The sequence below is a fragment of the Sebastes fasciatus genome, chromosome 21 (assembly GCF_043250625.1).
Source record: "Sebastes fasciatus isolate fSebFas1 chromosome 21, fSebFas1.pri, whole genome shotgun sequence".
In the NCBI taxonomy this organism is placed as follows: Eukaryota; Metazoa; Chordata; class Actinopteri; order Perciformes; family Sebastidae; genus Sebastes; species Sebastes fasciatus.
The window spans coordinates 19,446,322-19,473,654 of record NC_133815.1 but is presented as its reverse complement, the minus strand read 5'-3'; the positions used below and the strand labels follow the sequence as shown (position 1 = coordinate 19,473,654).

The 27,333-nt window shown below is 43.5% G+C and overlaps 1 long non-coding RNA gene across 1 annotated transcript; it reads left to right on the top strand.

Moving 5' to 3' along the window:
* Positions 1-2,119: 2,119 nt before the first annotated feature.
* On the top strand, positions 2,120-25,702 carry LOC141759630 (uncharacterized). Its single transcript, XR_012592167.1, has 3 exons — positions 2,120-2,268; positions 24,216-24,309; positions 25,541-25,702. It is a non-coding gene; the product is annotated as an uncharacterized LOC141759630 (long non-coding RNA).
* The last annotated feature ends 1,631 nt before the right edge of the window (positions 25,703-27,333 follow it).

The window sequence follows — 27,333 nt, the reverse complement described above, 5'->3', positions numbered from 1 at the left end:
TAAAAGTTGTCGCTCATAGTGACAAACCCTGCAGTGAATTATCATCCAACTCTGCAGTTCTATTGGATTTACAATCACTCGTGGACAGAAACACGACTCCAAATAAATGCTAATGTGTCTGCTAGATGGGTAAACACGTAACTGTTTGCCAATATGTTAGCCATGTTATCTTTATAAGGTGATAATATGTCAATGTTGTGTTTACAAATTATCTCTGCTGCCCCTTAATGGCAAAAAAACAATTAAAGCAGCTTTAAAACCATTCAACTCCATTCTCACGCTGGGCAAATAAATGCCTAGGACTACAACAGATATACTTTAGAGAGAGAAGAAGCATTAAAATGTAGAAAAATCTAGGAGCTGCAATGATCTTATAGCTTTAAAATCCACCTCCACTCAAAAACTTGGATGTTTCACATTCATCCACTGAAGGGGAAAGTTTCTTACCTCATTTGAGTTCAAGACATGTACTCACAAGCATAATTTTGTGACATCACAACTACTTTAGAAGCCAATCACGATCCATTATGCAACTTATATATATGTAGTTTGGAAACTTTGAGCACTCACACACACATGCCAACACCATACCAAATTATAATTGAAAGCAGAGTATTTTTATATGTCTTAAAACATGTCTGGAGGGGATCTTTAATATGTGCTGCTCACCTTGTATTGTGAGTCAGTCTAAATGGAGACATCCTGTTTCACAGGAAGGTGTCACTTGCAAATCACACCGCCTGCAGGAACTAAGGATTTGGCTAGCATCAACATCCAACCTTAACAGATAATTTAAAAAAGAATCTCGTATGTGAAAGGAAACCACAATAGTTTATGTGTTTTCTTAACACGTCTTCCCAATTCATGCATTTGTTATTATAACGGTCTGCCAATGTGTAATTAGATGTTTGCCCTGAGAAAGATCTGATGATACATCGTATACTGTAAATACGCTGTCATGTTATGATGGGAATAAGTCACGGGGATACATTTCCACAAACATGTCAGTCAGTAGAAAAGCTGTTTAATGAAAAGTGACAGGAAGAACTCCTCGGGCGATAGATGCAATAGCGTACCCAAATTAACATAAGCATCATTCTAGTTGTCAAGCACATTCTCTACTTTATTGGTATTTTTAAGTCGGGATAAACCTGAGGAATGGAACAACCATTAAAACAAACAATGATTCGGTTTTCTCTGGCAGAGAGCTGCTTTTCGGAGGGGGGGGGGGGGGGGGGGGAAGAGAAGAAAAAGAAAAAAGAAGGGGAAAGAAAACAACCGCGGCTGCTTTTCTGGCAGGGGCGTGAGATGCGGTGGTGGGGAGCCGAGAGCGCTGCTCGTGCCAGCACATCCACATGTCATCTCTGTTTAGACACACCTTGGAGAATGTGACCTCTTTCCAAGTCTGGCCTGGCAAGGGGTCCCCGGTGGAGGGAGGAAAAAAGCCCCGGATTGTGGCTAACCTGCGCCAGAAAGCTGCCTCCCACTGTGTGCATGCATGCATATGTGTGTGCTCATGACTCACTCCGTGGATGGCGTGCGTGCGGGTCTGCAGATTAATGACGTGGGCTCTGGCACGTCAAAGTGCTCGCTGGCTCCACTGTTTGCAACAATCGGTCGGCCTTGTCTCGGTGTCGCCGCACAAAAAAAAATCCCCCCCTTCTGCCAACTTACACTTGTGTTTCGGCAATTGTGCCGCTTGTTTTGGGAGCAGAGGTGGCGGCGTGAGTGAGCACACCCTGCCGACGGCAAAATTCTCGAGGGGGAAACCATGTCAGAAATTACCCGTCACAATAGTGGATTTGAGATGGCAGCTTAGCAGCGAGGGGGGCACCCACGGTGTCCTGAGGTTGTGGGAAGACAGTGGGGGGGGCGAGGTGTAGAGCAGACAGACGGGCAGGCAGAAAAGGCATTCACCTGTGTACGAGAGGGATAAGCAAGCCGCCAGCCACACAAAGTACAGACACAGCAGAATCCTACTCCCTGCCCGCCATTTGGCCTCCGGCAGCGAGGGATAACTGAATTACAGTAGCAGCAAAAAAGCTAATCTCACTTCCTCTGTGGGGGTCGCGTGTGTGTGCACTTGTACGCCTGTCTGTGGGGTGTTGCGAGTGTTTCGCTTTGCGAAGGCCGCGTGCGTTCGTTCAGGCTCAGCATGGATTTTTGGAAAGCGTGTTATCCTGACAGTGTGAGTGTATGTTTACTAGATGAAGATGAAGGCTCCCATCCAACTGTCCTGCCGGGTCCAGAAGGTGAGGAGTAATAGAGGTGAGGAGCATGCAGTTGTATGTGTGTGTGTGTGTTTGTGTGCAGCTTGTTTACATATTCTGTGCATGTGTCCACCTGTTAAAGCACGCCCACTGCTGTCACTCAACTTGACGAGCTGTCATCTAACATGAGGCTGGGTCAGCTAGCGTTTGTAAAGTCTCTAGATTTCCAACAGATGGAAAACACAGCAAAAAAAAAAAAAAAAAAGAGGAATAACAACAAGAAAATTCAGATTTTTAACAGGTTTTATGTGCATGTTTAGTCTCATTCTCTGTGTTTCTGTTTCTGATTTTCATACGCAGTTTACTGGTCACAACGCTGGCCTTGGTCACAGTGAAGAGTATATGACAAAATGTCACAATTCACCACTATATACAAAGTCAGGAAGGAGCGTAAACCTTACGACTAAGTAAATCCACTACTGAACCACTGAGGCTCTGGCGGTAGACAGCCAAAATCTGCAAATCCCACGAGAATGACAACCACCGAAACAATATGGACACCAACCAGCAGCTTTCACTGTTATGCAAAGACCCAAAAAGGAGGAAGAAAGCGCAGTTTAGGTCCTAAAGATCCTAGCCTGTAACTTGCTTACCAGGTTGGTTCAACGCTGTGGCGATTGTGGCCCAGCTTTTCTTTATCAATTCGGTTGTGGGAGGTCTTCAATATAAAGCTATAGGCTCGGTAATCTTCAATCAATCTTGGAATTTGGAAAAGTTGCACTTTGGAGCTGTAAGAAACAGGCATACCTTTCATCACGCGTTCTTGGACATCCTGTCTCACCTTGGAGCCGGAACAGCAGGAGTGTTGCCGTTTCCCCATCTGCTCCAGCAGCGCGGTCAGAACCGGCTGACTGGGCCAGGCTGGAGCCCAGGTTCTCCTACAAAACCTCTGAGAAGCGTAGCGTGAGTGTGTGTGTGTGTGTGTGTGTGTGTGTTGTTCCGCCACAGTCTCGCTCGCTGTAGTTTTATCGTGGGCTCAGCAGTGTGATGTGGTTTTGATACAGAGGTAGAACACGTCTCCCCACACAGAGAACTTGGCTGTGAGAGATCAGAGTGTTTGTCTATACGTGTGAATGCTTTCTTGTGTGTTTACATTTGTGCGAACGCCGTAAACTGTGATGGTTGCCGCTAAATGTCAGCAGCTGGCAGAACGCGGACGTGAGTGAACGGCAGCGAGCACCTCCTGCATTCCAAACCGTTTGGTTGGCAGAGATACAGCCGCTGATTCGACCATCTGACTTCTGGAATGTCCAGATATGATGAGACGAGGCTGAAACACTGGAAGTTACACTATTGTAGCAAACATTTCTCTGCAAGAAGAACTTAAAAGCAGCATAACTAAATGTCTTTTATAACTCTAGAGGAGCTTTGTATCTCAGTATCAGTATCTCAGCTTGGGCTGGGAGACTACAAATGTATTAACACTCCCCAATTAGTAGCCAGTATTTACAACCTGGGGATGTGAGGTTTGAAAGCACACAGTATTGGGCAGGACTCAAAGCCTACTGCACTATTACACACATCACATTAGTTACGCACATAAGAAGGAAATAGACTTTGAGAGTAGAAATACGCTTCTGGACACAGTTACGCTTGTAAAGCGCGAGCGGGTAGGCAAGCAGTTTTGTGCCCAGTGTACACATCTGTATTGATATGTATCTGTTCAGACATGCATGACAAACAAAATGCATCCTGTCTGTGTAGACAGTTTGTAATGAAAATGTTGCGTTACATGTTGTTGAACTCATACGAGGAACTAAAAGCCAGGACATATTAATCTCTGCAGCATCGGTTGTGACTGTTTTTTTTGGTAATCTGTCTGTTCTGTGCGTAGCAGCAGTAGCAGCAACGGAAAATGAAGCATGTTTTTGAAGCATTAGCCCTGTAATATCAGATAATTATCTAAATTAGCAAAAGTTTTGCAAATTGTACAGTGAAAAAATTTGTCTAGTTCGGGGTGTCATGGTGACCAACTGGTTAAGACATATACCATGTGGGCATTCTGCACGTCATCCAATGTTTCCAGATGAACTTTCACTATCAGTTAAGACTACAAATCAGTGGGCAACCTCTGGGTCTGAAAAGTGAAGCCAATGCGGAAGAGCCTTAAACTTTCTAATATCCAGCAGGGGGCGACTCCTCTGGTTGCAAAAAGAAGTCTGATTGTATAGAAGTCTATGAGAAAATGAGCCTACTTCTCACTTGATTTATTACCTCAGTAAACATTGTAAACATGAGTTTATGGTCTCAATCACTAGTTTCAAGTCTTCTTCAATACAGCATGATGTTCATTTAGTAAATGATGGTCCCATTTGGAGTCAAATAGACCGTAAAGCAGGGGATGCTTTAGGGCGTGGCTACCTTGTGATTGACAGGTCACTACCACGGCGTTGTCCGGTCTGGGAGTTGTCCGTGTTTTCATCTTAGAACTTTTAACCCTTTCACAGTGTGTTTTCAGTTCATGAAAGTTAATTTCTAACATTTTGGTCAACTAATAATGTCTTATTCAGCGTTCGATTGTACTTAGCTTCACCCTCGTGACACTTCTGGTTGCAAAAAAACAAGATGGCATCGGACAAAATACAGACTCAAGGCTTCAAAACGGCAGTCCACAAACCAATGGGTGACGTCACGGTGACTATGTCCACTTTGTATATACAGTCCATGCTACAAATGCCAAAAAAAAAGAAACCCCAGTTCAATAAATCATGGTGTTTAATGAATAAAGCCGGTGTTACACTGAAATCTGTGGGCCATCAGATTAAGCTACAGGTAAAAGGAATAATGGAGTTGATCTAAGACTGACATTGCGTTCACTACTGGCTACAGGTCTCTGCTATCGCAGCTATCAAAATTTGTGATCTATTAATCACTATGAGGTTTAGCATTTTTTGTCTAAAGCTACAAATATATGTAGTTAAAACTTTGCCAGTGGCAGCTGAAATTCAGTCAGGTCACAGAATCCGGTGTAACACTAAACCCTTGCGACGGATTCTCTTACTAAAGCAGGCTGCAGTTGTATCGGGCTGCTCTAGGGGGAAAAAATGCTAACGTGGTGTCAGCACAGACGGCCTCTAATGGGATGCAAAACAGCCATGTTCACTTACTGCAGACATGACGCTTTCTGTCGCCGTGTGTTCAATGGAAATATTTCCTTACGCAGCTTTTCAAGCAGAGCACACACACACACACACACACACACACACACACAGAATTTGACCTCCACTTTCCTCATCAGTGGGATCAGACTGTTTATCATATGGTCCTATCTGAGTCACACTTGTTTGCACTGCTGGTCATGTTGGCCGGAGCAACAGAGATCCAATCTGTTCAGCCCGTTCTCGAGCCAGGAGGTGAAAAATATGTCTCCAGGTTAACATTTCTCGCTCTAAAGGTGTAACTTGTAAAATTCGGTGTCTCTCGAAATTAAATTTATAGCCCGGGGTTGAGATAATGTAATTGGATGGGTGGGTCTAGAAATACCGACACTACCTGTCCCGTGTGAAACCAGAAGTGAAGGATTTAAGTAACTTATTTTAAGCCAAACCACAATCTTTTCCAAAACTTAATTTAGTAATGTTTGTTGCCTAAACCTAATTAAGTCGTTTTGTTGCCTAATCCACCCAAGTCAATCTTTTCCTAAGCCTGTTCCCCGTGAGGACGGAAGTTTATTTTGAAAAGACTGTATGCATGTAACAAGCGGAAGTTGACACGTGTTGCTGGACATTCACAGGAAAACAAACGAAAAAGGAGGAACAACTTTTTCATAAGATATCATACGAACCGTCGTATGAGAATACGTTGCAATGCTACAACTGTGATGCTTCCATGTATTTCAAACATACCAACCAACTACAAACTCCAAGCGGATGCACTCCCTTTCATTTCACAGCACAGAGAAAATTGGATGCAGAAATAGTGAGGGAGTTCTTTTGATTTTTTTATGCCACATCTTTGTGATCTAATTTTATTCATTTATTTCTTTTTAGATTAAACAGTTTATACATTCACGGCTGCCTCCTCACAGGCCGATAGTGGGCAAAGAGTGCAGCTCAGAAAAGCCCTCTGTGTATTTCAAACAGCCAGGCAGAGAAATCACCAGAGGAAAAGGGAGCTAAACCCGGCGTGATAAAAACGTCCTCTTAATCTTACCTTGAAAGCCACGACAGAGGGGAGCCTCCCCTCGGAAAGAGAAACAGGCGGATTATTTCCATTTGAAAGAACATGCCAAATTACACAGACGTGTTTTTCAGCCGCTCTTTTCAAAAGTGGCAACAGATGGAGGCCGGTCGGCGTTGTGAGCAGGTTGGAGTTGACGGTCCGCCGCCGCTGCGTTTCCTGTGTCTGCTGGTGTTTATCAGCACACACAGGTAGCCTGAGAATCCATTATACAGAGCACAAATCTTATTCAACCGTACTCAAAGAGAGATGCCTGCCCAGGTGTGTGCTGTCTTTCACACATTTTCTTTTTTCCTTATTTGTCCTGTTTTGAATACAGACTACGGACTTTAAATGTAGCAGCTGCTGCATAACTTATCTCTACAGGAGTTTGGAACCAAGTGCAGCGAGTGATTAGACAACTGAGAGAGGAAGTTGGGGGCTAGGTGAGTGTTGGTGGAGATAAATGAAAGCTGGAGGTTTATTTTGGCTGCTGTCAGATGGCCAAAACTTGTGTGTTACTGAGGACTGAAGTGTTTTGGGGGGGGGGGGGGGGGGGGGGTTTAACCATAGATCCCCAATAACTTTTATCACACATACCTGTTTATTTGACACCTGATTTAACTTTAGTTTTTAGTTTAAAATGTATATTTTAGTCACATTTTAGTCTTTTGATTATTGTAAGTTTTAGCCAACAAAAAGTCTAGTTGTTGTGAAATTTGTGTCGCATTCATGCGTTTTAATTTTGATTTCTTCCATCGCTTTTTGAGGCTACAGCTTGTCATCTTTAATGAGTTAAAGGTGCAGTGTGTAGGATTTGGCGGCATCTAGTGGTGAGGTTGCAAATTGCAACCAACTGAAACTACAGTGGCCGATGCAAAAACGTGAAAATGTGAATGTCTCTCTCTAGAGCCAAGTAGTTTGGTTTGTCCATTCTGGGCTACTGTAGAAACATGACAGTCAGCTCTGCGAAGAGGACTCGCTCCCTATGTAGATATAAACGGCTCATTCTAAGGTAACGAAAACACAACGATTCTTATTTTTCGGTGATTATACACTAAAGAAAACATATTTATTAATATTAAATTGGTGGTGGAAGGGTCCAAAAAACACGGGACTTTTACTCAGGGGACCAGCGATCGTGTCCTCTGTGAGGGATTTTTACTTACGTATCTTACGTTACGTTACAAACGTACTTATTTCAAGCCAAAACATGATGTTTTTTCTAACCCTAACTAAGTAGTTTTGTTGCCAAAACTTAACCGCCACGTTTCAAAAAGTTAACCACGTGTTACGTTAACCACGCACAAACCTTCTGCGTCAAGATACTATACGCAAAAGGCTTTATAATAAAGCCGGAGGGATTCTGCCCAAGCAGCAAAATATGACGTGTACGGAGATCACAATGAATCATCTGGAAACTGTGAAAACAACTGTTGTTACATTAAAATCACATGTTGTTTGTTAAAGACTGAAAAACAAGTCAGATGGAAATCATATGCTCTACTGAAACAACATGTTCTTGGAAAACTATAAAAGAGGCATTTCTGTCTCTCTTGTTAGAAGACATGCTTTTTCCTCCTGACTTCTGGGTTTTGTGATTAGATTTGTCTCTCAATTATTATTATTTTACACTGGTAATGATAATAATAATAATCTTCACGTTTTCTACATCATTTTAAGTGTTTGATTACTTAAAAACTTTTTTTTCAAATGTTGCTTTTTAACACTGATGCATACAGTGTGTTCTCCTGGCTTAGGGAGGCCAGTCGTGAGGACTCTCAGCATCTCCTGGTTTTAATTATTCCAGAAACACACACACTTCCCTTCCCTTCTTTGCCCTCCATCCATTCTCTTCACCAGCTCCGATGAAGAGTAGTAATCAAGAGCTGGCGGCAGACAAGAGGCCATTTACTCAGGTGAGAGGCAGGGAGATGGGGGCCACTTCAGGAGATGCAAAGCCTAGCCCCGAGGGCGCCACTCAATCATCTCCAATCAGGAAAACCCCCCGACAGGTCTCAGAGCGACATATCGCATCTCTGCTTTTGTCTGATATGTCATGTTTCTTTTATTTTTCCCAGAAAAGGAGACGAAGGTGAAACGCGCCTTTTCAGGTGCAAGGGTCTTATTCACAAAACGGAATATTTTCTGGTCTCACATGGAGAATGCAGCAGCACCACCGGGCCGAGCTGATGAAGCAGCCCGTTCACACGAAAAGACGTATAATTGCTGCGATAATGCGCAAGGGGTTTAGCGTGCGATAAGTACGCCTTTCTTGATTGTTGCGTGTCATACATACGCCATGTATCCTGTACTGACTGCAATGTAAACGCATCCGCGTATAAATGGTACAGTAAGAGTTAGTGGCGTAGTAATGGTGGGCTGGTGGGGAGGTGGATGGCCACAACAAACGCCAGACTTCAAACTCCAGAGTCTTAACCAGGTGACCTGTGTTCGAGACTGTCTTTTGGTTTTGTAAGTTACGTTAGTGACGTTTGTTACGTGACGACGATCACGTGTTTTATATTGACGTTGTGATTTATGTAGTGTACAAACTGTTGTTTACGTATGTCTTTTTACTTATTTTAAGCCAACCATTACGTTTTCCCTTACCCTAACAAAGTGGTTTTCTTGCCTAAACCTAACCACTGACCTTTGCGTGTAGTACAAATGACACGCGTAAAGGCTCAAATGCGTAGTCATGACACGCTGAATGTCAGTGTAATGTCGTGTTATTCATACGCCTTCCCGTTGGATGAAGATACAATCCAGAAGAGGCTCCCCTTCTCCCTCCTCCTCCTCTTCCTCCTACTACTACTCCCCCCCCCCCCCCCCCCCCCCCCCCCCCCCCCCCCCCCCCCCCCCCCTCTCTTTCTCCTCTCGCCGTGGCATTTGCCAGGAGAGGAAAGGAGAAGAAGGGGAAGGAAAATAAGACGGGGCATTGAAGTCGATCCCTCTGTGAATAAAGCAGCCTCTGAATCCAATTTCAGTGAAAAGAGACAGAGTCAGCACGAGGGTTGTGCCGTAAAGAGGCAGGTACAGGCAGATGAATTAGGAACAGGAGAAGCCTTGGGTTGGAGAGATCAAAGATAGTGTGGAAAAGAGAAGAAGGAGAGACTGCTGAATTATTTTGGAGGTGTTTGAGGGGTATTTTCCATCTAGCGTGTCTAACCTCAGAGGGGCATGTTCTGCCAGTTCGTGCTGCTCGCAAGCCGCGCTCACACACTTTAACGGAGAAACACACACACACAAAAGGGCCTCAGCTTCTCCGAGTCTTATTTGCATCGCTCTTCTGGGAGACTTTACCTTTCTCTTTTCTCAGATTTCGTGGAACGAAGGCTTTTTCGAGCCTTTACGAAAGCCCTTCTGACATGCACTCTCCTACAGTAAGTCACCGACTGATACAGTAAATAGTCAAATCAAATCAAAGCAGGGCTGGATGCTGGATGCAGGATGGGAGCAGGGAGCAGCGTCGGGGCGGGCTGCGTCTGGTTAAATCCTGTTAAATGTGTCTAATCTAATGTCAATGAGAAATGAGGCACCTCTGAACCCTGAGTGGAGGTGGTGACCCAGAACGGCCATATGGCTCCACAGCACCTACGTATGGCCCCGGAGAGGATCCACCCAGCCGTCATGAGTTCCTGTGTGTATGTGTGTGTGTGGACAGACTAGCTGTAACAGCTGTCTCCTGCAGAGCTCTCTGGGGAATGACTGACCTCATGCTTCTCAGGTGATCTCAACTCAAGACTCAACAAATGCAATTTTTCTGTCATCAGTCTCCTCTTAGATGTGAAATATTACTACTTCATTCAAATTATTTCACTGTCCAATTGTTTGCTTTTGTTGTTTTTTTCCTGCACCTTAATTATTTATTATAGGTTGACACTGCATCTCAGTTTTTCTTGATTTTTTTTTTTTTTTTTTTTGCAGATTTTATTAAGAAGTATAGGAGACAAGATCCTGCTCAAATCCTACCCTCGGTTACAAGATAAGCACTCTACTTTACTGCCTACATATTATGCACATACATACAAATGCATCACAATAATAACATTGATGAACTTATAAAATCTGGGGGAAAGTACAATGAATTAAATATTAAAAAAACAACTAATTTCTTCAGCACATTAACGCAACTTGCAATTTTTAGGTTGTAGCGGAGTCAGTTTTAGAGCTAGAGTTACCCAACATTTGGCGAGGAAAAACTGTCATAGCCATTTTCAAAGAGGTCCCTTGACCTCTGACCTCAAGATATGTGAATGAAAATGGGTTCTATGGGTACCCACGAGTCTCCCCTTTACAGACATGCCCACTTTATGATAATCACATGCAGTTTGGGGCAAGTCAGAGTCAAGTCACCACACTGACACACTGACAGTTGTTGTTGCCTGTCAGGCTGCAGTTTGCCATGTTATGATTTGAGCATATTTTTTATGCTAAATGCAGTACCTGTGAGGAATTCTGGACAATATCTGTCATTGATTTGTGTTAATTGATTTCCAATAATACATATATACATATTTTGCATAAAGCAGCATATCTGTCCACTCCCATGTTGATAACAGTATTAAATACTTGATAAATCTCCCTTTGATACATTTTGAACAGATAAAAAATGTGTGATTAATTTGCAATTCATCGTGATTAATCATGGACAATCACGCGATTAGATATTTTAATCAATTGACAGAAAAATATGATTTAAAGTATTTTAAACTAAAATAGATAGACTTCATAAATGTATACATACCTTCTTATTTATACATATACAAATGATGATTTTCTCACTTTTGCGATTGGATTATTTGAGAAATGTCAAACTCTTTATTAAAACTGGCACAATACAGTGGAGGATGAATATTTAATGTCCTCTAATATGTATATATGATTGTATGTATTGTGTTTGGTGTTCCTGCTGGGATGTGGTTTGTGATTTGCTGCCACACGGTGTCTCTGTAGTGCAGCCCAGAAAAGGTGTGAAGCACGTCTCTGAGAGAAACTGCAACTGTACCCTCCCTCATCACCATCCAGAGGCCGTCTATCAGACAGAACTTAAGGGGTTAACTGGATGAAAACTGTATGTGCTTATCTTCAGCTGTGACAAAAGAAAAAGGCAGGGGATAGTGGCGCTTTGTTTTTCACTCTCGACTTGTGATTTGGGAATGGGCTCCAGTTTCCCAGCTTGGTAGAAAACAGGTGCTCTCGCCAGTTGTTCTTTTGTCCCATAACGCTGCTTACGGATTGAAAGTGGAGCCAGCACCTGTTAACATTCCTCAGTGGTTGTGAAAGAAACAGAAATGCAGGAGGAAAAATGTGGTGAAATACAAATGTTTCACACAGGAACTGAAGAAAATGATCTTCCTATGAAAGGAAAATTAATTTAAGAGTTTTAATGCATACATATTACCCGTCAACTGAAAGTTATGTGACTGACTGACGTTATTGTTAATATAAAGTTAAAAAACATACTCCTGTGAATGCATCACAACCTCTGGAAATGAAATCTGGGAAAAAATATGTTTCCCTTGAAATGTAATATAGTGGAGCAGGGATGATGTATTTTCGTAGGCCAACCAGGAAGTTAGCATCGCACTAGTTCCTCTGAAAAAAAAGCCACTGGGGTATTTCCATTGGGTTTTGGATTATTGCAGAAAATAAGCTCTGCAGCAAACATACGTTTATGATACTTACACGTTTTGTTCAGCGAGATAATTTCACAAATGAACACCACTTTTACGATTTTTGAAGCGGGAATCACCAGATGTAAAAAGCTAATGTTAAGGCTATAAACGAATTACACCACGGTCGCATGACTTTACGTCACCACCAACACCCTAAAGGCGGACGAGTGTTTGCCGTTATGGCGTTTAGCGGTCTCATTTAGCCACTTGTTAGCCTTTTTAAAGACATATTTTTATGTCGTAGAACAAAACATTAAAATCTCTTCAGCTTGTGTTAACCACAGACCTTATGTCAGGCATCTAACTGAAAACCCATTGACTTCCAGACGAGGGAAACTGGAAGTGCTCAAATGCGAACTCATTTCCGTGTTTTAAGACTCATTCCTGCACAACTTTGAGATTGCAGTTTAGTTGGAATGCAATTTTTGTAGGAGAAAGGGGTTGACCAGTTGGGACACATTTGCTGCATTTGCACAGGAAAGCGTCGACTCGGTAGATTTGAGCCATTTGAATTAGCAAAAGCTGCTGTTGTCGACCAATTAGGATGCAGGATTGAGACGCTTTGACATGTCAGAAATCATCATTTGAAGTAAACTGCATTTCTTTGCAAACTGTCAAGGAGAATGTCTTCAGTTATATGAAAAATAAAAGGAGAGTTTGAATGTGAAAGACTCCCAGTTGGCTGGTTTTGAGGATATATACAAGGTTGGGGTGGATCCTGGGTGTTGCTCAGCTCGGCTCTGGCCACAGCTGTGCGAAGCTGTCGAGGGGCTCTGATGTCATGTATAATGGGAGTCCGCAGGGATGCAGGGATGGAGGGATCGCGGAGGGAAGAGCGGGGGGGGTTGGGGTGGGTTTCGCGAAACCAGATCCCTGCCCTGCGCTGCGCTGCGCTGTGCTGCTCAGACTGTGGGCGAAGGTTAATGTGGAGCCACCTGCTGCATGCATACTGCACATCTGATACCGACGCACAAACAAGAGGAGAGGATAAATTGTCAACATGATTTCTTTGTTGGTTCCTTTTGCATTTCGCAATCAAGTTGAATCAAATGAAGCGTGCATGCTTGTGTGTTGGTATACTGTGAGTGCAAGGGGGAAGCACGAGGAAGGAAGGAGGCCGACAGTTATGGTGACTTAATACCACTTGATATTTCATGGCTGGGGGAATGTGGCGGCACTCCCTGCTTTATGGAGCTGGCCTGGATTATTTAGTTGGATGGAGTCCTGCCCAGAGGAACTGCTGAATGATGTCATGCAGCACACACACACACACACACACACACACACACACACATATCATTTTGTGTTCGTCCACACAATCAAGCTGTGGATTTGAAGTGTTGTTGTGGTTTGCTCTGCAGTTTTTTAATTGTTTGAGGGTTTTTTACAGAGCGGGATGTTGGGTAATTGGGAAGGTGAGCAGAGGAAAGGTGGGTGGGGTTTGCTAATAAGAGCCTGGGTTGATTTCACAGAGGGTTAGGGGGTGGGGAGGGGGGGGGAGGCACGCTAGGGAGCAGATGTGTGCTTGGAGAGCGAGATGAGAGATTGAGGTGGGGTGTTTTCGGAGGGGCTCTCGGTTTTGCCGGTAAGCTGACCTCGCGGGGCATATGGCCGTGCAGATGCGTGCATGTTTGTTTGTGCATGCGTGTTGCACAAATCAATGTCTGGCTTCACTCTTAATGGATAGAATCAGGTTCCTCCCCTCCTCCCCCGCCGCTCACAGAGGAGCATGTTAGCATGCGAGGGCCCTTCTCTCTTCTCTCTCCTCCATGTAAGAACCTAAATATGGAAACAGTGATTGGAAATTGTTTAGACAACCTGAAATGGTTTATCCCGGGGCTGTGCACAGCTCGCAGATCAAAGCAGAGGAAACATGAATCAAAGAGAGTTTCTGTACGGAAACAAACCCCTTCGCCTTTCTTCCTTTTTGACATACACACTGGCACAAATAAGAATGTTAAGGAAAACAAAGAGAAAAAGAGGCAAAGACGTGAGCGAGGAGGGCTGCCTCTCCGAGTTCAGCGGTTCTGACTTCTTTTGTTTGATCATACTGTACTTGACATCGTGTTGCCTGCGACTTCACTCCCACTAGTAAATTGTCTCGCATTAATAAAGAATGCACCGTCACCCAGAGCCACTTCTGTGCAATAACGTCTCGAGAGACGAAGCTCTTCAGAGATCACCTTTCTTTCTTTTTTAAACTCTTCACCTTCCTTCCCGTCCTTACCATAATGATCAGCTCCACAGCTCTCTTGGGGAGCAGCATCTATCTATCTAGGTTGTGCCTCCTCGGCTCAGCGATAACTGATCCACTGTCTAAAGAGCATCACTCTCCTCCAGCCATCTCCGCTTACTCTCTCCCGGGACGGGCCTGGAGAAATAGTGCACAGCTCAGATAGAAAACTGCCGAATGACAGCATGGAGCCCCCGCAAGACAATCCTGCCGAACTTGAACCTTTCTCTGACAAAATGCTCAAATGCTTTCTTTCCCTTTCTGCTCACTAAAACTCTTTGATTAAGGTTTTAAAGCAGATATAACCTCCTTTTCCCCTCTTATGTGCCACACTCACCTCTCTCACGGTAATGATGCGGTCCCATGCAGAGGCCCCCAGGCCAGTGGTCAGCCTCTCTGATCTCCTACCCATCTTTCGGTTTGATCATTTTATCTTGTCATTTACCACGAAAAAAGGAGGAGGGAAAAGGGCAAGGAGGGTTTAATGAAATAACAAAAAAGATGCATCTCTGAAAGTGCATTTCCATCCATCTGTTTTTGTGCTCAATATCACCCAACTGGAGAATTAGCACGACTACTATTTGTATAACAGTAGTGAATTGAAATGTGCATTAATTCACATTTTCTTTTGCAGATTTTCTGGAAATTCTGGTGCTAAATTTGGAACCTGACTAGTGTGTGAATTAAAAATACGGGCAAAAAATGCTGAGAGTTGCGTCTCATTTTGTGTCCGTAAATCCATATAGTATATGGATTATGCCCCCAAGTGTTCAACGCAAGGAAATGCATCTCTTTACAGATGGATAGAAACATCACCGCTGATATTGGAGAGAAGTTACTACATGTATATAAAACAGTGTTTTTATATCTATGAATTACTGTCTGCTTTTCGCCGTCCAGTCTAGACGAGTCACATCTATATATTTTCCCAAGTGAAAAGTTTGACGGCATATTTAGCTAACATTGGTAGCATGCTAGCTGTGCATAATATATGAAACACTATATTATAGTGGTTCGTACATCTTTTCACAAAATAGTTTACAAAACCACCCGTTTCGACTGTTTATCAGGCCATTAAATAGGCATTATCAGTCGCTATAATCACCATAGATGTGGGTCAATAGGGACCTACTACGCCTACTATGTTGAAAAAGTGAAAGTGAAACTTATAAGCAACACGTTCTAACATGTAAAACTGAATGAAACTTTACTTGTTGAAGGCTTCAACCCAAAGACAACTACACATTGTTGGTTTCACACAGAATGCGTACTCTGGTTTCCTGGGTCTATGGGGCTTATAGCGTTGATAACGTCTATTTAATAGACGATTATAGACTGTTGTCAGGCTGACAAAACTGCAAAATATGCTGTCAAACTTTTCACTTAGAAACAAATGTATAAATAGAGCTTTATTACATTCATCAATCAGTTCATTAATTCGCTAATTCCACAGGGAGATAGCATAACATGCAAACACACACATGTGACACGAAGTGCATGCAGTCTGTCCGTTATCTGCCGCAAAACTTAAAATTTTTCAACGTATTCGAGGCAAATTACAGACCGGCATAAAAAACGGAAGGAGGAATTTCGCAAACACATCGGAGATCACGGAGGTTCCCATAGGAATGAATGAACTTCCGGTTGACTTGCATACGTACACAGAGCTATGTGGAAACGAGGCGTTAGGATGAGGTGAAAGCTATCCACCATTGTCCTATCATTGAGTACGCTTATACTCGACATCCTCAGTTTTCAAGCTTTTCAAATGGGCACTCCATGTTCATCCTTGTCTTTTCTATCCCTCTGCTTCCACTTTTCCTCTCCTCTCCTCTCTTCTCCTAACAGACAGGAGCGGCTGACTCACACGTTTCAGGGAAGTGAAGCTGCGTTGATGTCATCTTGACAGACAGAGCAGTCCAGTAAACACAGCAGGGATGGCGTCAGACCTCGAACGCATCACTCTCGGCTGACAGAGGTGCGAGGTGATGTCAGCGTGTGATGAAATCATTATGCGAGCACATCTTCCAGCGTGTGATGTCAGCGCAGCCCGGGCATGATTGAGCGCCGTGGAGCTGTTTCCCCTCTATTACTGAGAACGGGGTGAAACTTGGAAATACATGATGTAAATATCTTAGCTTGTGTTTTTATCCATTACACATGGGGAGTTCTCACCATCAATTTGCAAAGGAGACCTTGGATTTTAAAAATGTTACATGAAGTACTTTCACTAAGCGGACAGAAAAACGACTCTAATGTCGGTCTGTGTCTGCTGGATGTTTAAATAGGTAACTTTATATCATATTTCAGTGACCTGACGTCCCGGTTTTTCCGGGACTGTACCGGTTTCAAGCTGGGTGTCCCGAGTCCCGACAGATATCTGTAAAACACTCAAATGTCCCGGTTTTGAACAGTCGCTAACAAATCGTCCCGGTCTTCACTGCAATGCTAGGCTATGTCAACAAAGCACAGAGAATCTCTGATTACAACACACACAGAGGGAGAGTGACTTCATTCTCTGCTCAGGTAGACATTACTTCTCTATATCTTTATATAAGAGTTGTTTGCTGCTATATTAATGCTCTGGATATCATATAGTGCAGTCATTCCATGAGGGAGCCCGAATGTTCATATTGTTCTGATAATTGTAGCGTACTTATAACATTGATTCTAATATGAAATGCTAGCGTGCATTCTGGTTGTTTTACTGCTGAGAGGAACGGAGCCCGTTATCTCCGCCTAAATGCATTTCTTTGGTCTCATTTATAAAGTATTTAACATGTGTATATGTTTTCAATAAAGCATAAAATTAAGTTGTGATTAAGGTGATTATTAGGTGTTGCAAAAATGGCAGTAAAAATGTTCAGGAAACTTCATTTACACACTAATTCACTTTTCTGATGATTTATAGATATTGTGAATTGGGTCATGATGGTTTCCCGAGAAAAAAAGTTTGGAAAAGACTGGTATAGAGGATCTTTAACAGGTGGCCTAAGTGCAAAATTCACGAAATTTAATAAATTCAAGTTCAGGTCCTGGTTATGTTACCTTCAGCTCAAAACAAAATTAGCCGTATTTGCAGGTGGGAAGCCAGTGAGGGATCAAATTCGTATCGCTTCACTAGTTACTCCTGCTGGTAAAATATTTAAAGAGATGGGCAAAAAAAAAACACAAAATAAAACTATACAGTTGTACAAGTTGTAGGGAACAATTACAAAATAATAACTATAGTACTTGTTTTGGAGGTAATTCTAGTATCAACTACATGAGGCAGCATCTTCCAAGAAAGGTGAAATAACTCAAACATGGCTTCTGTGTGAATAAGGTGAGTAGGTGAACAGGACACCCTCGCTTTGTATTTACTGCCGAAATCAGGTTGCACCTCTCAGACAAGCCCTCTCTGTGATCTGCACCTCAGACCGTATCGTGTGACGCTTTAAATATACCTCTGCGGACGGTTCATTTCATGGTCACTTGAACATACAAGGCATGCAGGATTTAGCGCCTGATTGTGTCACTTCCTGTGCAGCTCAAGTGTAGCAGGTTGAGCTCTAACCGGCTTAGCCTGAGGGAGAAGAATTTCTCCTTTGTGTCCTCGTGGCCGGCGGCTCGATGTGGCCGAGGCCTTGCAGAGTCTTGGCCCTGACCCTGGGCAGGTGTGCACACCACCCTCCCCCATACACACACACACACACACACACACCTACAACACACACAAACTGTACACACTCACAGACGCTCTCAGGTTCCCCTGAAATCAGAGACTGGCAAAAGATCTATCGACAGAAAAATCAGGAGTTGATGACATACTTAAGTCCCTAGTGTGTGTGCATATGTGTCCACGTGTGTGTGTGTGTTTGTGTGTGTGTGTGCTCACTTATGTTCGTATGTACACAAAACGCAGCCAGGGCAGCCTCCTCCGTTCCTCCCTCCCAACTCTCCACTTGGCAACTTTTGCCTCGCCTCATTTGCTTCGTGGTGAAGGGGCTGATTAAATATTTAAAGTATGGAGTACTTTCCCTTGGCATCAGGTGTAACTCACTCTGTAATCTCAGATAGCCCGGCGCACGGCGCAGTAATTACTATAGTCGAGTTAACCGCGTGAGGCGGAGAGGGTCTACGACAGGCAAGGCTTTGTTGTTTATGTCTGCTTACAAGTTTATGGTCCTGTTTTCGCTTGCTCCCGTGTGCAGGCATGTGGCCTTTTTTGCAATCCATTAAGTAATAATGTTCCGTTTCGAGATGCAAGAGGGCATAACGGTAGTGTGAACATTATGGAAAGATTGGATTCAGTATATTTTCTTTAATTTATTGCTAATATGTGAAAAAAAGGTACCATTTTCTAATAAGGGACCCTTTATTTTACGACATTACTGTCATTCAGAGGCTGTTGCATGCTCGGTTTTAAAGCTACAACAGCTCGCCATCCAATCGCTAAAAAAATGCAATTCTTGCAGAAATCTACAAATGTAAAAAAAAAATTATATCACAACATGGCTTTTTCTATGATGTTCCTCAAAGTCTTGGTGTCTTAATGTGGTATTTTGGAGGGATTATTGATCATTTTTATAAATTCTTGAGTGGTAAAAATCTGTGTAACAAATGGTATCAACCCAAAAAATGTTGCAACAACTAGAGACATAATAGAGCATGGGAATGTCCATCATATACTTCTATCAATGTTATAAACCCTTATTCACTAAACTTAATAAATTTGAAAAGGCACCTAGCCAAAACACAATGTTGGTTGCAGATTTATGACTGGAAGAATTTGACACAGTGCTGATCTTCATCTAAAACTGATCTTCAGGTTCCCAGTTTTCAGATGATGTACACCACTTCTATGTGACATATTGTTGACTTGCTATCTTAACAAATCATTCACTAATGCTTTATACATCAGTTATTTACAGGCCGTGCCTTGTACTCAGGGAGCCTTGTTGCATGCCGGGCTTTGAAGCAAATTTCACATGGTGGCCAAACGGTGGTAACACAACTTCCGGGTCCACCACGTGATGCCATTTGACCCACAGAGACTTTTTCTTTTGGAAAGAGACGTCTGGAACTCGGCGGAAAAATAGCCCTTATTTAAATCATTAGGTCCTAAAAGTTGTAAAATGCACTAATAGCCAGATCCAGAGTTATTTTTCTTCCTCCGTTCATGTGAATGAGACCCGGACCGAGAGCTGGAGCGAGGGCTGGGAGGCGGAGTTAAAGGAAACACTACTGCGCCTGCTCCATGGGCCCAATGGACGCGGAAGATCGCTGGAAGATCCAAGGAATTTTATACTAGGAAGTCAAGGTTTTTTCGCTTCATGCGCCACTGAGCAACTTTCACAAGGAATGAACGCTCAAACGCTGTATCCAGTTCTCTTAATACATCCATGGGATAATCATGACACCAAACCATCAGGAAAGTAGCCTATGTGTGGAAGCATTTTGGAGTCAAAACCAAAAAAAATCATGGCTGTTTGCTCACTTTGTTAAATGCAGCTAACGTGTTTTTAAATTGAATCAACAGTCCTATAATCCATGATTAAATCAGATCTGCAGTTTTGCAAAAGATCCACTGGAGTAGCTAAAAACAAGCTAGCTAAAAGTGTCATGGTGGAGACGGATAAAGATATTTTTAACAACCTTGCAACCCAAATGTTGTCCTTTTTAATGGTTGATAATTGCTCAATAAACCATCAGTAAATTATTTATTGGTCATTAATGAAGCCATAAGTAACAACTTTAAAAACTTTATAAAGGGTGTCTAATTAGAAGGCGGCAGACAATGATGTGAAACCCTTTCCAAACCCTGTGGGCGGATGCTCAAAGTAGAGCAGCTTTTCTTAGAAAAGTTACATACAAAGTTTTCACCCCGACAATTACAAGATGCTGCTTGTTTTTTTTTTCCTCTCAGAAATAAACTAATATAAAAATTAATTGAGAAAATCCTATAATCCAAAAAGTATGGAGAAAAAAAGGCCCAGGTGAGAGACGCACCGTTACATAAAAGTTCTTTCACAAGATTTAAACCCTGTGCTGTGAAGCCTCGTGGACAGCCTCCCTTTAATCTCAAAAACAATACCCTTCCAACTGTGAAGCACAACCTAAGAGCCTTTAGAAGAAGAACAATAGATGGCAGTGTTAGGCACCTCCAAACGTCTGAGCCAAAGCTCTGCTGAACAGACAATTCAGGAGCCGGAAGAAAGTCACAGTGGGCGGCTGGTTGAACATCAAAGCATGCAGTCACAGCGATACAGTGAGGAGGATATATGCCTAAATGTCTGTTTTGTACGAGGAGTGAATTGTGACTTTAATCCATTTAGGTGCGTACCTCCTCCAAAAAAGATCCCTTGAATGTAAGATGAGTAATAAAGCAAAAAGGAGCCACATCCATGCTTTACCTTAATCCCACACACTCTCGTTTTTGTCACTAATCTGACAGATTTACACCCTTTTATTACCTGAATGTGCCGCCCGCTACATATTCCACCTCATGGAGAATCCCATTTTGAAATTGTTTAAGTTGTAGGAGCATTCCTTCATGGTTTCTGAGAACGCGTTATCTCAGACAACAGCTGAATAGACTGTGTGGGAAAAAAAAGAAAAGGGTGCCTCAAGTAGCAGCAATGGGTTTATAAGTTTTAGTTCCTGCCAGCTGTTGAGCTGATCCTAAATAAAGTTTCTTGGATACAGTTATTATTCCATCAGGACTTGAAATACAAGCCCCATAATTATCCTTCAGAGGAGCTAATATTGTAAGTTTAGGAAAGATGACAGTAATAACCCCCGCTAATGCACACTGACTTTATACTCAAGAGGGGGCAGAATAAGGGAAAGTGACAAATTATGGTTACTCATGTCGTGTTCATAAACCTATCCCCGCGTGCATTTAGGTTTAAATATAGCGGTATTTCCATTACAAAATGTGGAAGGTCCCTTCTCTTGCTCTCCGATGTTCTCGTTCTTGCTTTGTTAATCTGTACCGTTGCCAGGGATATTTATGAGTTTTTGGCTTGTGATTCATTCAAATAAACAAACTCCCTCACTGTTTCCACAGCAGGGAGAGTGCGGGCTCCGCGGCGTAATGATCAATGAGGGTTTCTGACTAAATGCAGGACCTCGTCGGAGCTGCGCGGCGAGGCCCCCTCCCGAAACTCGTGTGGTCGCATTTTTTGAAACGGCCTAATTTCTTACATGTGTCTGCGAGGGTGTGAATTTGCAAACTGTGATACTCGCTGGCTTGTCGGGCTGCAGCAGCTTCTATCACATGGGATACCACTGAGCTGATTTTAAGGGGGGGGGGATCAATCTGCCAAAGCTTCGGTGATGTAAGCGTTCCGAGTCCGGTTTCTCTCCGGCGGGAACAATTGAAGAAGCTCTCCTGCAACGTCTTTAGTCTCACCCTTCACTTTTCTGCATCGCCTCGAATGCACTCAGAGGTGTTTTTTCTCTTTGCTTCGCAAGATGATAGAAAATCTCCCAGGTTGCATCGAGTGGGCGGAGGTGAGTATTCGTGAAACGGCTGTGTGAGAGGTGCTTGTTTTCCCACAAGTCTTCAGGGGATTCCCCTCTCCTCTCTCTGCTGTAAACCGGCATCACCGCACCGCTGATGGACGTCTCTGTTTGGCAGGTGCTCATATACTTGGCGCCTACTGTTGCCCACAGCGATGAGGCTGTCAGGGCAGAATGCCTTCCAAGAGTGCAGGGGAACATTATATTTCACATTATCTCAGAACAATAGGCCATTTCCTGCTCGCTGCGGGCCAGAGAGGCTGATCGGGGGCTGCCAAGCTCCAGGAAGGGAGCACAGACTGCAGGAGAGGTTGGCGTCTAAAGTGGGGGGGTGCGGGGGGGAACTGTATGAAGTTGATGAATTGTTATGTAGGTGGTTCCAGAGTGGGTGCAAACTAACCTGCCAGTTAGAGTGAGCAACAACAGCCACGGAGCGTGTTTCAGGTAGGATTTGAACAGAAACACGTGTCCATAAGTTTACAGCCAAAGGCCACGTTGGCTCTATGGATGTCAGTCTGTCAGTCCACCACATTGAGAATGACATGTCTGTTATATAACTAGTGAATACATTGCCGTTACATTTGGTTCCAGACATCCATAGTACCCAGAGGAAAAATTATCCTAAGGACTTCTAGCGCCACCAACAGCTCCCTTTGAGGATGAACTGTTAATCACTTTGGTGATCTGATAACTTTTCATCTAGAGCGCCATCATCAGGTGAGAAATTTTAATTTGATCAAAATACCTACAAAACAAATGACAATTCCCATCAGCCTCAGCTGTACTTTGTATTTAGTGTTATTTAGCTGATGTTAGCATGCTAAACTAAGATGTTAACCATTGGTAAACTTTACCTGCTAAAAATCAATATGTTAACGTCTTCACTGTGGGCATGTTAGCATGCTGTTGTTAGCATTTCGCTCAAAGCACCACCCAAAAGAAGTGGACGTAGTCACGGTGACGTCACCCATTGGTTTGTGGACTGCTGTTTGAAGCCTCGAGCTTGGCATTTTGTCCGTCGCCATCTTGGCTTTTGGACGTCACCATCTTGGCTTCTTGCTACCAGAAGTGACACGAAGTACAACCGAACGCTGAATAAGGCATTTTTAGGCGATCAAAATGTTATAATTAATTTTCATGAACTGAAAACACACTGTGAAAGGGTTAAAGTTGTAAGACGAAAACACGGACAGCTCCAAGACCGGACCGATTAATCGCAAAGTAGCCACGCCCTAAACCATCCCCTGCTTTATGGTCTATCTGACTCTAAATGGGACCATCATTTACTAAATGAACATCATGCTGTATTGAAGAAGACTTGAAACTAGCGATTGAGACCATAAACTCATGTTTACAATGTTTACTGAGGTAATAAATCAAGTGAGAAGTAGGCTCATTTTCTCAGACTTCTATACAATTTGACTTATTTTTTGCAACCAGAGGAGTCGCCCCCTGCTGGCTGGTAGAAAGAATGCAGGTTTAAGGCACTTCAGCATTGGGCTTCACTTCTCAGACCCGGAGTTGCCCCACTGGTACGGCCTCACAGAGCCGACGGCATGCCTGTAGAATGTAAACTACAGTTACTTTTGGAGGGGCTGTAGTCAATCTAATCAATCGCAACAGATTTCGACACACCGTGGTTACATGGAAAACAACTGGGAGGTCAGTCGGGGTCACTGGCTCACCCTCCTCCACCCCGCCCAGATCCTTCCAACCATTTATATCGCAGCAGGCGCCAAATGCTTCGCAACCTCTGGAAATACCTTTTCACTGACTGCTCGTTCTCTCTCTCTCTTTCTCTCTCACCCCCTTTCTTTGGGTTGCGTAACTGCTCTTGTGTTGTATTATTGAAACGTTTGGCTCTGATTAGTGCAGCAGATGAAACGGCTAAATGCTAATGTGTGATTTCCCAGGGGGCCGCCCGGCTTCATGGGCTGCAGGTGTTTTTGCAGGGAGGAGGAGGAGGAGGGATTTTAAAAGCGCATCGATGCCAATTACGCCCTGCATTGTTTGTATTTTCTGTTACTCATCGGGGCAGGTAAACACTCCAGGTTGGCTTCTTAAGTATTTTTCTGCGAATGCCAGGCACAGTTGGTATCGAAACCCCCTCCACCTGTGAGCTCTTAAAATCAGTCAGGCTTTAAATATGAGACATGTTGGACCTCTTCCTTGGCTGTGCTCTAGCAAGTAACATGGTATTGATTATCTTGATGGACACATACCCTCCCACATATCAGCCCTGGGTCATAGATCTACCGTTTCCTTCTCAATAAGACCTGCGATACCTGAGTATATTTCAACAGCTGAGCATGGCAAGGTCTGAGGTGATTCTGCTTTGCATTTATTGTTGAAAGATGTTTTTTACAGCTCTGGCTCATGGAGGAGAGCTGAAGGCTTCCAGCTGGATGATATCCTGCGAGCAAACTCGGCTGCCTCCAGGATCACGCATCCAGGGTCCAAGGTGAGTAACTCTCTTTTACTGTCCCGTTTCACCCTGCCACTCCTCTTTTTTAATAATCCCTCCATCTCCATCTCTATCTCTATCCTTCTGGGATGGACTGTTCTGTGTGTTTTTTTTTCTGCTGTGCTGAGCAGGAAAGGCTGAAAGGCCTCGCGGCTTTCCCTTCTCTTCTCCTTCATTTAATTTTTCTCTACAGTACATCGCCGCAGATTTATCACCTCGCGCCGTTTTCCTCCCGAAAGCGCCAGAAAAGGAGGGGAATTATTCCTGGGTCCCTGACAGGGAGGGGGCCCTCGGGGTGGTGGGCGAAGGGTGGGGATGTGAAAGGAAGGAGGGAAGGAAGGAAGGAGAGTGGATGCTCGAGACAGGGTCTGAAAAATGTGACTCATGTAAACGCTGCCGAGGAGAAAAAAAGGGGGGATGAGTATAATTGATTGTGACGACCCGAGTCGGATGGCGGTCTTCCCCAGGGGGGGAGACGGTGAGCGGATCTCAGCCAGAGTCGCCGTTGTGGGGGGAAGGGGACGGGGGAGGAGACGGAGGTGGGGGTGGAGGTGTGGAGCAGATCTCTCTCTCTTTTACACACACACACACACACACACACACACACACACACACACACACACACAACTCACTTACCATGTAATCCAACACATCCCCTTCCCATCATGCTTGGACAAAACGCACTGAATCCAAGCCGCCCTCCTTATTCTACTCACTCTTTAGTTAATAAATCCACATTTTGACTTTGTATCTCCTAATTTTGATTTAATAAATCCACATTTTGACTTTGTATCTTTTAATTTTGACTTAACTAGTCAACATTTTGAATTCATATCTCAATTTTTAATTAATAAATCAACATTTTGACTGTATCTCAATTTTTAATTAATAAATCAACATTTTGATTTTGTATCTCATCAATTATACTTACAGTAAGTCAACATTTTGACATCATATATCATCATTTTTATTTAAGTCAACCTTTTGACTTAGTATCTCATAATTCTTACTTAGTAAGTCAACATTTCTACTTAGTATCTCATCATTTGGACTTAATAAGTCAACATTTTTACTTAGTATCTCATCATTTAGACTTAATAAGTCAACATTTTTACTTAGCATCTCATCATTGAGAATTAACTGCACAAGCCATTATGTATGAGCTAATTGACCTATCAAATCAGTGATGGGAATTCCCCCACTTGTCTCTTTCTTGTCTTAATTGCAGGTGGGAGTGAGAAGAAACAATGGGTGGATGATGGGCTTCAGCTCTCAAATCAAAACCACTCTCAGTCTCACACACACACACACACATTTGCACACAGTTCTGTGCAGAAGAACATTCTTCCTCTTATTAGTCCACACCCACGGCTCCTTGGAGCCAGACTAAATAAATAAATTACCCATTCAGATGCCTGCTTACTTGCTAACCTTGTTAGTGTTTGCTCTACAGCAAACAGAAACCTCCTTGTTTATGTGTGTGTGTGTGTGTGTGTGTGTCTGGCATGATTGTATTGACGATTGTTATGTGTGTATGCTCATATGAAGGGGTCCATTCGTCTTCCGGCAGGCCTGATTCATTAACCTTATGTGTAAGACTGCTCAGTAAATGTAGGTTACTGCTCAGGCAGACGTAATTCCCCAAAGGCGAAGAGCGGCATTAGCATCCCGTTATCTCGCCACATTCCCCCGGAGCGGAGATGACTCCAGAAAGATGCTCTCTGTCTCGTTTGAATTCTGCCGGACACGCGCTCATACAGTACGCCAACACACACACAGGTAACAGAAATAGAAGCTGATGTGAAAGCAAGGACCACAGAGGTCAGGACAGGGGTTAAAACAGGCCCACCTTGACGGGATAAAGACCATTTCATCAGCTCCTGGCGCATCTGTGCAGATGTTTGGATCTGGAGGTGAGCTGATTTCATTTACTCATCAGTCAAGGAGAAACACGGGATGGGGCAGAATCAGACCTTTATCCCGACAGATCCGAGCTTTTACATTGAGTGGATTGAGGCTTGTATGAGAAGAGAGGAGAGGATTGGAACAGATGGCAGGAGTCCCCCCTGGGCGAACGGCGCCTACCCCGCTGAACACTGGGAGCTCTTGACCATCTGGACCAAACGGCATTGAGCAGCACCCCGTAGCGGATTCCCCACTGAAGCGACATGGAAGAGAGGAGGCGGGCACACTTGGAGCAATGTCACCAACATGCTGTCCATCAGCTCCATGTCAGGATGAGGTGTCCCACGTACACACTGTAGGCTTGACTGATCAGATCTGTTGCTCTTCCTGTGTACAGGAATGAAGTGCATGCTGGGTTGGAGGTTGAACTTTCCCTGACATTTTACAGACGTTAGGCTCGTTGGAGACGAGCCAGGCCCTGCGCAGAATTGATCACCGGAGATCGCCGCGCAATGCATGCCGGTTAGATTTGTGTCCGACTTGATGCCGACTTGCTCTGGCGTCATGCACACGTGGGCAACGATAACCTCACGAGATCGAGGCAGCCGCAGTTTTTATAGGCCAGGACCCGCAGTTGCTCTCCACCGACTGCAAGACCCAGGGCATTATGGGTAAAAACGCTTGGCTCGCTCCTGATCAAAGAGCTGATTGGCTCTTAGGTTTGACAGTAAACACCACATGTTGTAGAAAGTCTGTAATCTGCATAACTGTAATATTTAACGCTAGATTGTTTGGCTATTAGTCTCATGTTGTGCAATGAAGGATTCATCTGTTAACAAACACATCTTGTGTGGTTGATAATATAAATGAAGGTTATTTATATAGCACTTATCAAAATGAGTCCTCATTACAAAGTGCTTCACAAAGCAGACATAAAAATAATGAAGTACAGAATCCAATGCCAGATTCACTCACACTCACATTTCCACATAGATTTACAAACAAATATAAATAAATCCAGACGTGGTCTGAAAACTATAAGTGACCTACAGATCGGATCTAACAGGATGTAACTTTTCCTGCGACTTCCTGTAAACTCTTTGAACGCTGCTGGAA